This window comes from Colobus angolensis, unplaced genomic scaffold (genome assembly GCF_000951035.1).
Source record: "Colobus angolensis palliatus isolate OR3802 unplaced genomic scaffold, Cang.pa_1.0 Scaffold35, whole genome shotgun sequence".
Lineage (NCBI taxonomy): Eukaryota > Metazoa > Chordata > Mammalia > Primates > Cercopithecidae > Colobus > Colobus angolensis.
The window spans coordinates 11,866,139-11,878,380 of record NW_012116821.1 but is presented as its reverse complement, the minus strand read 5'-3'; positions in this window follow the sequence as shown (position 1 = coordinate 11,878,380).

Here is a 12,242-nt window from a genome sequence, read left to right as displayed (position 1 = left end):
AATCCGTCAAATCATAAATGTCCTACACTTATAGACCACAGTCTATTAAACAGGTCCCCAGAAGTTCTAAGCTTGCACAGAAATTAAATGAACATTTGTATCATTTTCTTCTCACATTCATGACTTGAGGTTAATTGTAACCTTCAAAAACAATCTAGGCTTCACTTGAACTAGCTTCAGATGAGAAGTCAGCAAGGAAACAAGCGTTTTTAGCCAGAGGTCTAGTTTCAATGAACAAGTATAAAAACACTCAATTATTTAATTCCTTGAAGCATTTTTAAAAATCACGTGATTTACTACAGACATTTGGCCTGCTTTTCCTGAAAGGAAAGTAGGTGCTAAGAAAATCAAACCATAGTGGAACTGGGGAATATTTTGGTGAAATGTAAAATCATTAGGCTATTTCAGACAAGATCTCAAACTTGCCCAAAATATCTGTACATCTTCCCAGTCCCTTACCGTAGTGAAGGTAAGGCAGCCTTTACAGGAAAGGGAAAGTGGAGGAACAAAACAGAAGGCATCCTGACACTCAGCAGGTAGATTCACGAACTTTCTGAGTTCACTCCACAAATACTTGCTGAATGCCTAGCATGTGCTGGCATTGGGCTGCAAGAAAACAGTTCCGCTAAACAAAATGATGCAGTGCTTCACCTCCTGTAGTTAACACCTAGCAGGCGGGACAGGCAATAAACCACATATTTTATTTATCCTCCTGATACCTGCTAGAAAGAAGAATTTCAGAGTGCAGAGCCAGCCTACACAAGAGGTTCACATATATTCAGGGGGGTAATTAAGGAGAGGAACATTCATTTCCTCAAATAACAGCAAAAATAACTCAAAAAATGCCATTTGATGAGATCATTCTGTGACAGAAGATATTTCATATGCATTGTCCCACATGCTTTTAATATTCACAATAACCTTTGGGTGATAAGTGGGTTAACATTTAATATCCAAATTATTTAGTCAAGGAAACTAAGGCTCAGAGAGTAAAGGGACTTAACTAAGGTCCCAGCACCTAGGCAATTCATCCTTCTTTGCACAGCCCCACTGAAGGGAGCCCAATGCAGTCATACACCCTCACCCAGGTGACAAAGGTTTGCTGGGCTGCCTAGGTGACATGGGTGCAGGAGAGGCCAATCCAGGGAAACTTCCCCATAACCAGGATAAGCCTCTCCTCCTTCAATAGCCTGGAAAATGTGAGATTAGGCTTCCCTCTGGGGTCCAGATGGAGAAACAGCCCACCCCACAATCCTGAAAACCCAAGCAGAATGGAAGAGTATCTTACTAATGCACATTGTCAAAAACAGACCAGGTAAAAAATAAAAATTAAATTTTGAGAGGAAGAAAGGGAGCAGAATAGCTAACACATTCTCTTTTATTAAATATTTTCTTCAAGAACAATTACCAAATCAATCAGGCCAAAACAGCTTCTCGTATCTACCATCACACATTGAAATGAGAACTTTTCTTTGTCCCACTACCTCTTCCAAAATGTGGCACTGAATGAGACTGGTAGGTAACTGAATAACCTTTGGGTTTTTCTTTCCTTTTTATAAAACTGTCATGCTGCACACATCTCAGCAATGTGTCTGTATTCTCTTTATCGAAAGCGGCTCTATAAAATCGAAATACAATGCAAAAGATGACCTCCAGCGAGAATCTGGGTTTGCCTATAAAAGAGGCGGCTGGGCTCGTCGTGCAGTTCCACCCACAGCCTGTGGTTCCGGCTCCCTGAGAGCTCTGCAGGACTGCAATGCAGTAAAGAGTCGCTTTCAAACGAAAGGGGGCAGGGAGGGAGAGAGCGAGGTTGCAATTTCCTTGTGTGCATTGAGCCTGAGCATTTTCTATTTCCACTGAATATGAAGAATCATGGTCTTGTTTTAAGGATTTAAGAAAAAGAAGACAGTTTAAAACCAAATGCCTGCTCTCCGCTATGGCAGTTCTATTGGCAGGCTATAATTTGTCGAGGGTAGGTAATGGAAATGCAGTTACGTTTGTATAATCCATGAGCTGTTTATCAGCTAGGTGAAGCCCAAAGATACAGATGGCAGCAAATCTCTCTGGGGAAAAAAATATATATATTTTTTCTGGGGGAAAAAATATATTTCACGTCTGAAAAAGAATGAAAGAAATTCCCACCATTTTCATATAAAATTCAGTTCTATTTCATTTCTTTGTAATTCTGAAACAAAAAGTTGAAGAGGTTAATGGAGGAAAATTAAGAACCTATGGGGCAAATAGGCATGTTTCAAATCACACATGGAACATGAATATGTGTTTCTCAGGAAGAGAATATTTCTATTCATGTCCTGACATATCTTTAGCCCATAATTTAGAGGCAAATTCCACAAATGACAGCTCTGAACAAATCACTCCTTTGATACTAGGTTTGCAACAACCAGAAACCTTCTTTTGAGGAAAAAAGCTATTTGCAATCAATACAGGCAGTCATTTGATGCATTTGTTTGTTTGAGTTTTTTTCTTATTATTCTTTGCTTTTCTGGAAGAATCAAGTCCTCACTAAAACCGCACCTTTATCTGAAGGTATTAAACAAGCATTCACGAGTTTTGTAGTGATAAATGACACACACAGATATAAACATGATACGATCCTTAAGAATCATGTAAAGCAAACTAAAAATTGCTTCTTTATTCACAGATATCAGTATTTACTTCTGAGTTTCCATTTTCTTCCCTGCATGTTTTTACTCTGAGATACAATCTTGCTTCATCTTTTCAATGTCAATATCAGTCTTAGATTGAACCAACAATGATGAATATACAGCTTATTTGGTAATAAGCAGAAGGTACATGCACAGACTACAAAAATACCATGTAAATACATCTCAGGATACAGTAGCATTAAATTTCTATTTCAGCATATCTTGCAGCCACACTGTATAACCCTAAAGAGACTGAAGTAAAATCACATTTCGGACCAGAGTTTGCTTGAGTGGTTTTTATCCTGATCAGCATCTGCACTTTTTAAATGAAAAGAGGAAAACACATAAATCATAAGATTTTTCTCCTGCTTAAATGTCCCTTACTGCTACATTGCTTTCTATAACCTCAAGTGAGCTTCGAGAGTGCGCTCTGCCATCAGCATCCAGCTGTACAAAGAGTGGGCCATTCTAGATTGTTTTTTAATTAATTAATTTTGGGTTTTGGGTTTTTTTGTTGTTGTTGTTGTTTTGTTTTTGTTTTTGTTTTTTTGAGACAGAGTCTCACTCTGTGGCCCAGGCTGGAGTGCAGTGGTGCAATTATGGCTCACTGCAACCTCTGCCTCCGGGTTCAAGTGATTCTCATCCTTCAGCCTCCCAAGTAGCTGGGATTACGGGTATGTGCTACTACACCATGCTAATTTTTGTATTTTTAGTAGAGACAGGGTTTCACCTTGATGGCCAGCTGGTCTCAAACTCCTAGCCTCAAGTGATCCACCTGCCTCAGCCTCCCAAAGTGCTGGGATTACAGGCATGAGCCACCATGCCCAGCCTAATTTTTTATTCTTTGATAGAACACTTGCTCTCTGGACTCATAATGACCAATTTTGCCATGATCCTAAAGGTATGGATGGGGTCCTTCTCCTCCACAAGGTCCCTGTCGGGATTCAATGCAGCAATCTCCATCAAGAACATCACACAGCACCTAAGCACATAGCAAGCACCATTAACTTATGGGTGATGGTGGATGAGACTAGAGCTGGTGGTGAAGATGGAAATGGTGGACAGAATTTGAGTGAATCTCAGTTTGAGTCTGTTAGAGCATGCTATAATGATTAGTTCCCTTTCCTTTGCCTATCATTGCCTGCAACAGGTTTTCTATACCTAACCCCAGGGCACAACTGTAGGCCGGACATGTATTCTCACGCCATGGAGCAGGGCAGGACCCAAAGACTGTCCGAGTCAGAGAGTATGTGTGGAATGACAGGAACGAGCTGAGGCAAGAACTCCTGGGGGAGCTTTTTCACATGGGCTTCCCAGACTAACTCCAGCCCAGCGACAGCAGAGCACTACCCTGTATTTAGTAGTTCTAGGGACCCCAGGAATTCTGGACATGGGACAAAGCGGCAGCCAATTTCTACTCCAACTGCTGCCTTTTTGCTGTCTCGTGAAGGAACTCAGTCAGTCTCCATGGGAAGAGCAGTCCTCATCCACTCCTAAGCCTGTGCCAGCCTCTTATGTCATTTATACATACTTTTCACCAAAATGCCGCATGACATAATTTGTGGATGTAACCTAGTAGATCTACTTCTTAGTCACAGAGAATAGATCACATGTCAGTTTCAGCCCCCGTCACTGCTGACCATGCTCCTGTGGAATACTCAGTTTCTAAAGCAGACTCTCTGTAATGAGGATTGTTTTCTTTTAAGCTGCTGCCACTACTGACTGGTGGCAAACATCTATTATTTTATATCAACTTTCGTAAGTACAGATTCTCGATCAGCAAGAATCAGGCATTTGAGCGCTTACTATGTGCCATTCTTATGTCAGGTGCTGGGGACCACAAAATAAGTGGTCCATCTCCAAGGTAAAGGATGAGCAATCTAGTGGGGAAGACAGATATAACTTGATTGACATGATATGAAATTATAACACGATGTGGAAGGGCTAAAAAGAGGGCATGAACAAATCGTGAACATACAGAGCTGGATATAATTAATTTCTGCCATTTTCTGTCTGAGGTGGTTTATAAAATCTCCACAGAATTTGTTGCAAACACAATAAAAATTAGATGGCCTTTCGATTAACTACATCCTTCTGGCATTTTGTCCTTATCCTTTAACCTCATTTCAGTTGCCTCCCAGTTCCCACACTGTATTATTAATGGAAATGTTTCCCATCATTATCCAGCAAGATTGTCATATGGACATGTCTCTTCTGGAAGATGCTTGAGAACTTCTTTAGCTGATAAAATAATTAACCTTTTAGACTACTATGGCCACTTACTGCTAGGCACAACTCTCAGGGATTCTGACGACAGTACTTAGAAAATACAGAGCATCTGTTTTGCATGTGTACATAGTACGTATAGCCTAGCAAATAACTACTCATAAAAATAACATTTTCTATTGTTAAAGGATTGAATAATGATCATCTACATAATCATGCGTCTGTAACAGTCAAATCTCAATTTTGGGGGCGCCTAAAGAACAGAAATTTTACAAAAAATCATTGGGGGCCAAGGCCAACACTACAGGAACAAAAGAGGCCGCCATCTGTATATGATGACTTCAGGACTGTGGAAGAACTATCTGTCCCCCACATTTTTTCCTCAGTGACCAGGCCACTTGGTTATTAGCGGAAATGTGAAAACAATGCCCTCCGACATAATGCAACTGAGAAAGAAATGAATCAAATTTAAAAATGCAAGAATTGGGAGACTTGTGAGTATAAACAGATTGGACTTAGACTCTGGGTCCTACGGAAAGATGCCCCTCTTTTCTCTTATTTTTCTCCATACTGTAAAGAACAGAATCCAATGGCTTTGCCCATGCAGTGTCAAGGTCCTCTATCATCCAGTAGCAATCCATATCCCACCTTCCCCATAACAAAGCCTTTACCCCAACCAGACTAGCATAATCATTGTCCTTAGTTCATGCTTTCCCCTTTCCCCCCAGGTGGAGATAGGGCCAGGCAGAAGTTTTGCTGGAGAATCAGTTCTGCTACAGAATCAGCTCCATTACTCAAGGGATGTCTCTGCACCATTACAGTGAGTCCCAGAAGCTAAAATCATATTGTAGATAATCAAATTAGCAACTCAGCCTAAGAGTAATCTCAGAAAGAAACATCTAGAAATAGACACCCAACACCAGGTACTGAGCTAAACAATGAATAACCCATCTGAGGAATATAAATTCTGTGCCCTCAAAGGCATTACAGACTGGCTCAGGCTTTAATCTGAAAATGGTGTGTTTTAACCAAAGATCAGCATAACAAAATTTTCATTACCAAACAAAAGATAAGGGCATCATACAATAATAATAGTTGATATTTATTGTGCACTTATGGAATACCAGGTGCTATTTGAAATCCTTTCCATGTATTAATCTATTTAATCCTCACAGGATCCCTCAGAGGTAGCTAATGGTTGTTACACTTACATTACAGGGAAGGAGATAAGGTCAGAGTTTGAGTAACTTGCTCAAATTCACACAGTGCCTAGGTGGTAGAACCAGGCTGTCTTATTCTAGAATCCATGCTTTTACTCAGTAGCCAGTTAAGGAAATATCAGACTATAGGTAGAACTATATATATGAAATGGATCTTAATGCTTCAGGTATTCCTGGATAAAATATTTGCTGATTATAAGTCAAGAAAATGATATGCTTTTTATTTTCTGTTAATATAATCGCTGAATTATTTGCTTTATGTAAGCAAAAAGCAAAAAATAAAAAGCATTGCTTCCCAATATATCTTAAGAAGCAGAAAAAATGAGCAATGCCTTGTCCCAAATCACAGTAAAGTTTAAAGAATTGAAAGTCATGGCCAGGTGCAGTGGCTCATACCTGTAATCCCAGCACTTTGGGAGGCTGAGGCGGTTGGATCACAAGGTCAGGAGATCAAGACCATCCTGGCTAACACGATGAAACCCCGTCTCTACTAAAAAATACAAAAAAAAAATTAGCCGGGCGTGGTGGCGGTCATCTGTAGTCCCAGCTACTCGGGAGGCTGAGGCAGGAAAATGGCGTGAACCCGGAAGGCAGAGCATGCAGTGAGCCAAGACCAAGCCACTGCACTGCAGCCTGGGTGACAAAGCGAGACTCCATTCCAAAAAAAAAAGAATTGAAAGTCAAAATTTTCTCCAAAAACATGGATGAAAGATACGCAGCCTGACTGAGGAGGTCTGCTGCAAATTCAACCCATTTGGCAAATGACCTAATCTGAAACAAGTTAATTATTTTTAGAAGGGTTTCACTCAAAGAAAATATTAAATCTAATTATACTTTATATTTCCCTTAATAGTTCTAAACATAAGTCATAAGAATTGATTTATAAAGTATTTCCCATATTTCTAAGTTATACAATGAAACAATATGCACAAATTAAAAGTTATAAACAGTTTTTGGCAATAGATAGAAAGTCTTATGGTATTAAGTGAAAGATAATACAAAATTTTACATTTAGTATCTAATACATCTTTAGAAATATGTATTCAAAGGAAATAGGATAGGATAAAATGTTATCAATTTTTTTAATGGTTATCTTTGACATGTTGAGGTTTTCTTTGTGCACTTATGTATTTCTAATTTTCTAAAATAAACATATTTATAATTGTAATGAAAATAAAAATTTAAGAGGAAATATGAACAAAAAGTCATTAGCAATGTTTCTATGCTCAGCCCTTTGAAGGAACATTTTACCGTCTAGTTAAGAAAATTCTCTTTGAACCACACACCAGATGTAAGTTTACCTTTATGAGACCTTCCAGAATTTTATAGACAGCCACTAATCCCCAAATAATAAAGAAAATCAGGCAGTCTTTCTCCAGGGGGAAAAACATTTTTTCTTTAATTTAGAAGATATAAAATGGGCTTTGGACTACATTTGAATTCTAGCTCAAATGTTCAGCAAATTAGTTAATCTCTCTGACCTTTGGTTTTCCCACATGTAAAAAAAAGAATTTGCCATTATAATTAAGTTCAATAACATAAGTAAAGTAGTTAGCTCAGATGACTGCAGCTCTAGCTGACATTTGACTGCAACTACAATACTATTTTCCTTTTCTCTCTCCTGGCCCTTAAACCAGGTAAGACATCCATAATTAAGAGGCAACACAAGTAAATTTTACGTAGGAACTGTATTTTGGATTCACCTAAAGGGTTGGTAGCTACAAAGTGAGGTATAGAGAAAATTATACATTATTTTCCAGTTAACATATGTTTATTGTTCTTGTCAATGTAAAATGATTCCAGTTCTTAATGAGTACTTAACTTTCAGTGGTAGAATTAAAAATGATGTTACTTGATTTAAAACACATTTTTCATAAAATGTTAAATCTACCCATCTTGCTTATTTCTTTCCTTCTGTCTGACTTTCCTTCTTTCTGTTTTTCTTTATTATTTTAGACATATAGAGAATGCAATAGTTACATTATTAAACACCCAAAATGCTACGTATTCTGTTATAGTTGGATAATATATTAGGTTCAATTTGTGCTAACCTAAATTATATTATAATCCACATATGTCAACAAATATATCCAAAAAAATTCATTTGTTTAGTGTAAATAATTCTGTTTGGAATGGGTTAGAACCCTCACGGGATATCTATAACAGGAAGTTTTTTCTTACAAACATTTATAATCTCTGCCTCATCTCCTGACCTTCAAAGTTTCCTTAACACCACTCTTGTTCTTCATAATTTATTCTAACCAGGTTAAACAGATTTTACAGATCATACAGTCCTTCTCACTTAGTATCAGTGACAGAATAAATATAGGATTAGATAAGCATAACTGAGATTTTATCATAACAATGTAGGTTTTCTAAGCATTCGTTATTCTCACATTTGTGGAGCTGCTAACTCCTCTCTCCGCCTTGCTGTTTCCTACTTATTTTTCAACCCCTAGAGTAAATAATACCCATTCTGGGAAGCTGTCCTGAACACTTCCCACTCTCACTCCTCTCTGCAACTCACCATCTCCAATGAGGTTGGGGCTTCTTATTATATTTTCTCATTATGCACTAGATTTTTAACTTCATACCACTATCACAAGAGTAACTAAATTATTACTAGTATAATCCCCTGCTTCATGTCTATGTGGATAAACTATAACCTCCTTGGGACAAAGACGTACCTGTCTAGTTCATCTTTGCATCATAGGTCCTCCCATGATATCTGACCTAGAAAAGACACCCCATAAATAAATATTGAATAAATTAATGAATGATACCTTCAGTTGCTGTCAGGTAAAGTATCAGGGTATATGCTTTCAGCTCTGCATAAACCAGCCTGAATCTCAAGGGTCCATGTAGAATCAAACTGTGGTCATTGTGTAGTTTAGCAAACAGGCAACATATGTCAAGAAACCACTTTTCTGCTTCCAGTAAATATGCACACCAAAGTGAGGAAAGTCTGGCTGCCATTCACAGGAGGTGTGTGTATAACAGAAGAATACTTAGAACTACAAAGCTGACAGCAAAAGATGCCCTCTAAACCTAGGTATGTGTGGGCTACTGCTTTCCCAAGTGTTTTTTTTTTTTTCTTATGCAGTTTACTGTGAGAATTGATGGAATGTCTGCTTTCAAATATACTTGGGGCTATTTCTGATAGTTATCAGAAAGATCAAATCCAATGGAGATAGAGTGCAAGGCATGAACAAAATTAAAATCAGAAGAATTTAAGTTAGTGTACTTGGAAAGAATATAAAACAGAAATTTCTCTAGTGAATCAAAGTCAGATCTTCAAAGTTGCCTTAAATCCCATAACAATAAACAAGCCCAGATAGCCAACAAGATCAGTTTTATGGAGCACAGTGGGTTTTTTGAGCTAATGGAATGTTCATTGTGGAGTAGCCTCTAGGTTTATCTATTACTTTAATAACAGGATAATTTAGGTTACTCTCTGTACCTTCTGAAGTCATGATAAACAGCTTTCTGAAGACAGAAACCAGACATAGAGTCAAGTGGGCAGCTTAAACTCCTGCCAGGTGCTAAAAAGGAAATAACAACACAAGAGTGGAAAGAAAAGCTTCAAACTGTCATTATGGCAGGCACCACAAAATTAACAAAAAGCAACCCCAAAGATTTTGAAACAATAATACAGGCTTTTTCCTAACTTAGTTCAACAAATAATTATAGACAGTTCTAGTGAATAAGACAGGATAGTGTATGCCTTTGCTGAATTTATAAAATGTTTTTGAAATACAAAATAGAATCGCTCATTTCTAAAGAGTATTGATAAACGTTCTTTACTCCTTTATAATTAATGATACGCTAGAAATGATATGCTGTGTGTACGTCACTTAGAAGCCTTCCCAAGGTTGAACTAAAACTCATGATCATGAATTTCTACAATATAACGACAAGGGAGTGACCCAAAGGATAAAGGTTAGGGAAATCCAAAAATAATGATATGCAGGTTGGCAGGGTGGCAAGGTTATCATTTCAGAGGTCGGACTTGAGTGGGTCTTGAAAAATGGATGAGACTAGAGAAGAGGGAAGAGGATGTTGAGGATGTGAGGAAAGGCATGAAGAAGACTTTCTGAAAGCAGGAGGGCAGATGGCATCCAAAAAAAGTCAACAAGTGGATTTCCCTGAAGCAGAGGGCACCAGTAATGAAGCAACGAGAGATGGCATAAGAAGGGTAGGCAGAACTCCTCAAATATCCCATCCCTTATAGCATAGTAAAGTCCTAAGCATTCAGAGAGAATATTGGAGGAATGTTGCATTAAAAAAACTAATCTGGTAGTGACTGGCTCCTAAAATCTGGTTTGAAAAATAAAGCCATCCAGGCACGGTGGCTCACACTTGTAATTCCAGCCCTTTGGGAGGCTGAGGTGGGTAAATCATGAGGTCAGGAGATTGAGACCATCCTGGCTAACATGGTGAAACTCCGTCTCTACTAAAAATACAAAAAAAATTAGCTGGGCATAGTAGTGCGTGCCTATAGTCCCAGCTACTCGGGAGGCTGAGGCAGGAGAACTGCTTGAACCTGGGAGAGGGAGATTTCAGTGAGCCAAGATTGTGCCACTGTACTCCAGCCTGGCAACAGAGCAAGACTCCATCTCAAAAAAAAAAAAAAAAGAAAAAAGAAAGCCAACTGGATTAATCAGAATCACCTGGAGCACTGTGGCTAATACAGATCCCAGGTCCCTCTTTTCTAGAAATTCCAATTCACATGCCTAAAAAATTAATAATATGCATATTATTTAAATATATAACACATATATATTTATAATACATATTTTTAAAACTGGTACCTTAAGTGACTTTATATGTAATTCTGAGGCATAGCCAAGTTTGGGAAGCACTGATACAGAACAAGAAACAAAGCTTCTGACGATATTGACTGACTTAGGGAAAGTGATGAAGGCCAGACCTAGGGAATTTGTACTGGCCTGATCTGAAAGGTAGGCAGGGAGGCTGCTCAGTTTAAGTCAAAACTATAAGGTACAACTGACATCTGGAACTGTTTGTAGGGACTTTGACCCCTAAAACTACATTACTTTTACATTGCTATGCTCAATGTTTGGGTGGGGAGGCGGTTATGGTTTATTGTGTAAGGACTCCAAATGAATCTAAAAACTACCTTTGCACATCTTGGCTCCATCTGTTTTTTGCTATACCCATCCCATAAGGAGAAGGCAAGTTCCTCAAAGGCAGAGAACTTGCTCCCTGTTGTACTGCAGCCCCTACAGTGGTGTTGGCACAAACTAAGCAAGCAATTTCCTTTTTAATGAGTGAATAAACATCAGTCTTTTCAATCACTGAAGAAAAAGCAGCCACCATTCACGGATCCTTGGGAACCATGTCTAAAGCTTCCATTCCCCAGGTGAAAACTAGAAAGATTCAGTGATGTCCACCATGGATTCTGAATACTTTTGTATACTCTGGAGGGTTCCAAAATAGAGAAGTGATCTGGGAGAAACTTTAAAGAAAACAACGCGGCAAAATACGGAGGCAGCAAGAGTAGCAAAATCTTTATGGTGGCCCAATTTCAGGTTGATTATAATGCATCTGCCACCTGCCAACAAGAAGCCTTTCTGCGGGCTTTTACCTCCTAAAGTCTACAAGAGAATTTCTGGGTCATAAAGGAATTCCTTCTCTCCCTGTATTAGTCCCTTCTCATACTGCTAATAAAGACATGCCCGAGACTGGGTAATTTATAAAGGAAAGAGGTTTAATTGACTCACAGTTTAGCATGGCTGGGGAGGCCTCAGGAAACTTACAATCATGGCAGAAGGGGAAGCCAACACGTACTTCTTTGCATGGCCACAGGAAGGTGAAGTGCTGAGCAAAAGGGGGAAAGCCACTTATAACACTATCAGATCTCATGAGAATTCACTCGCTATCATGAGAACAGCATGAGGGTAACTGCCCCCATGATTAAATTACCTCCCACCAGATCCCTCCCATAATAGGTGAGGATTATGGGAAATACAATTCAAAATGAGATTTGGGTGGAGACACAGCCAAACCATATCACTTCCCATTTAAGAGTTTAAGAAATCTGACAGACCATCTTCAAATGCCAAGAGTTTAGTATTTGAGAATTGGTAGGCCTTACATATTTATATTT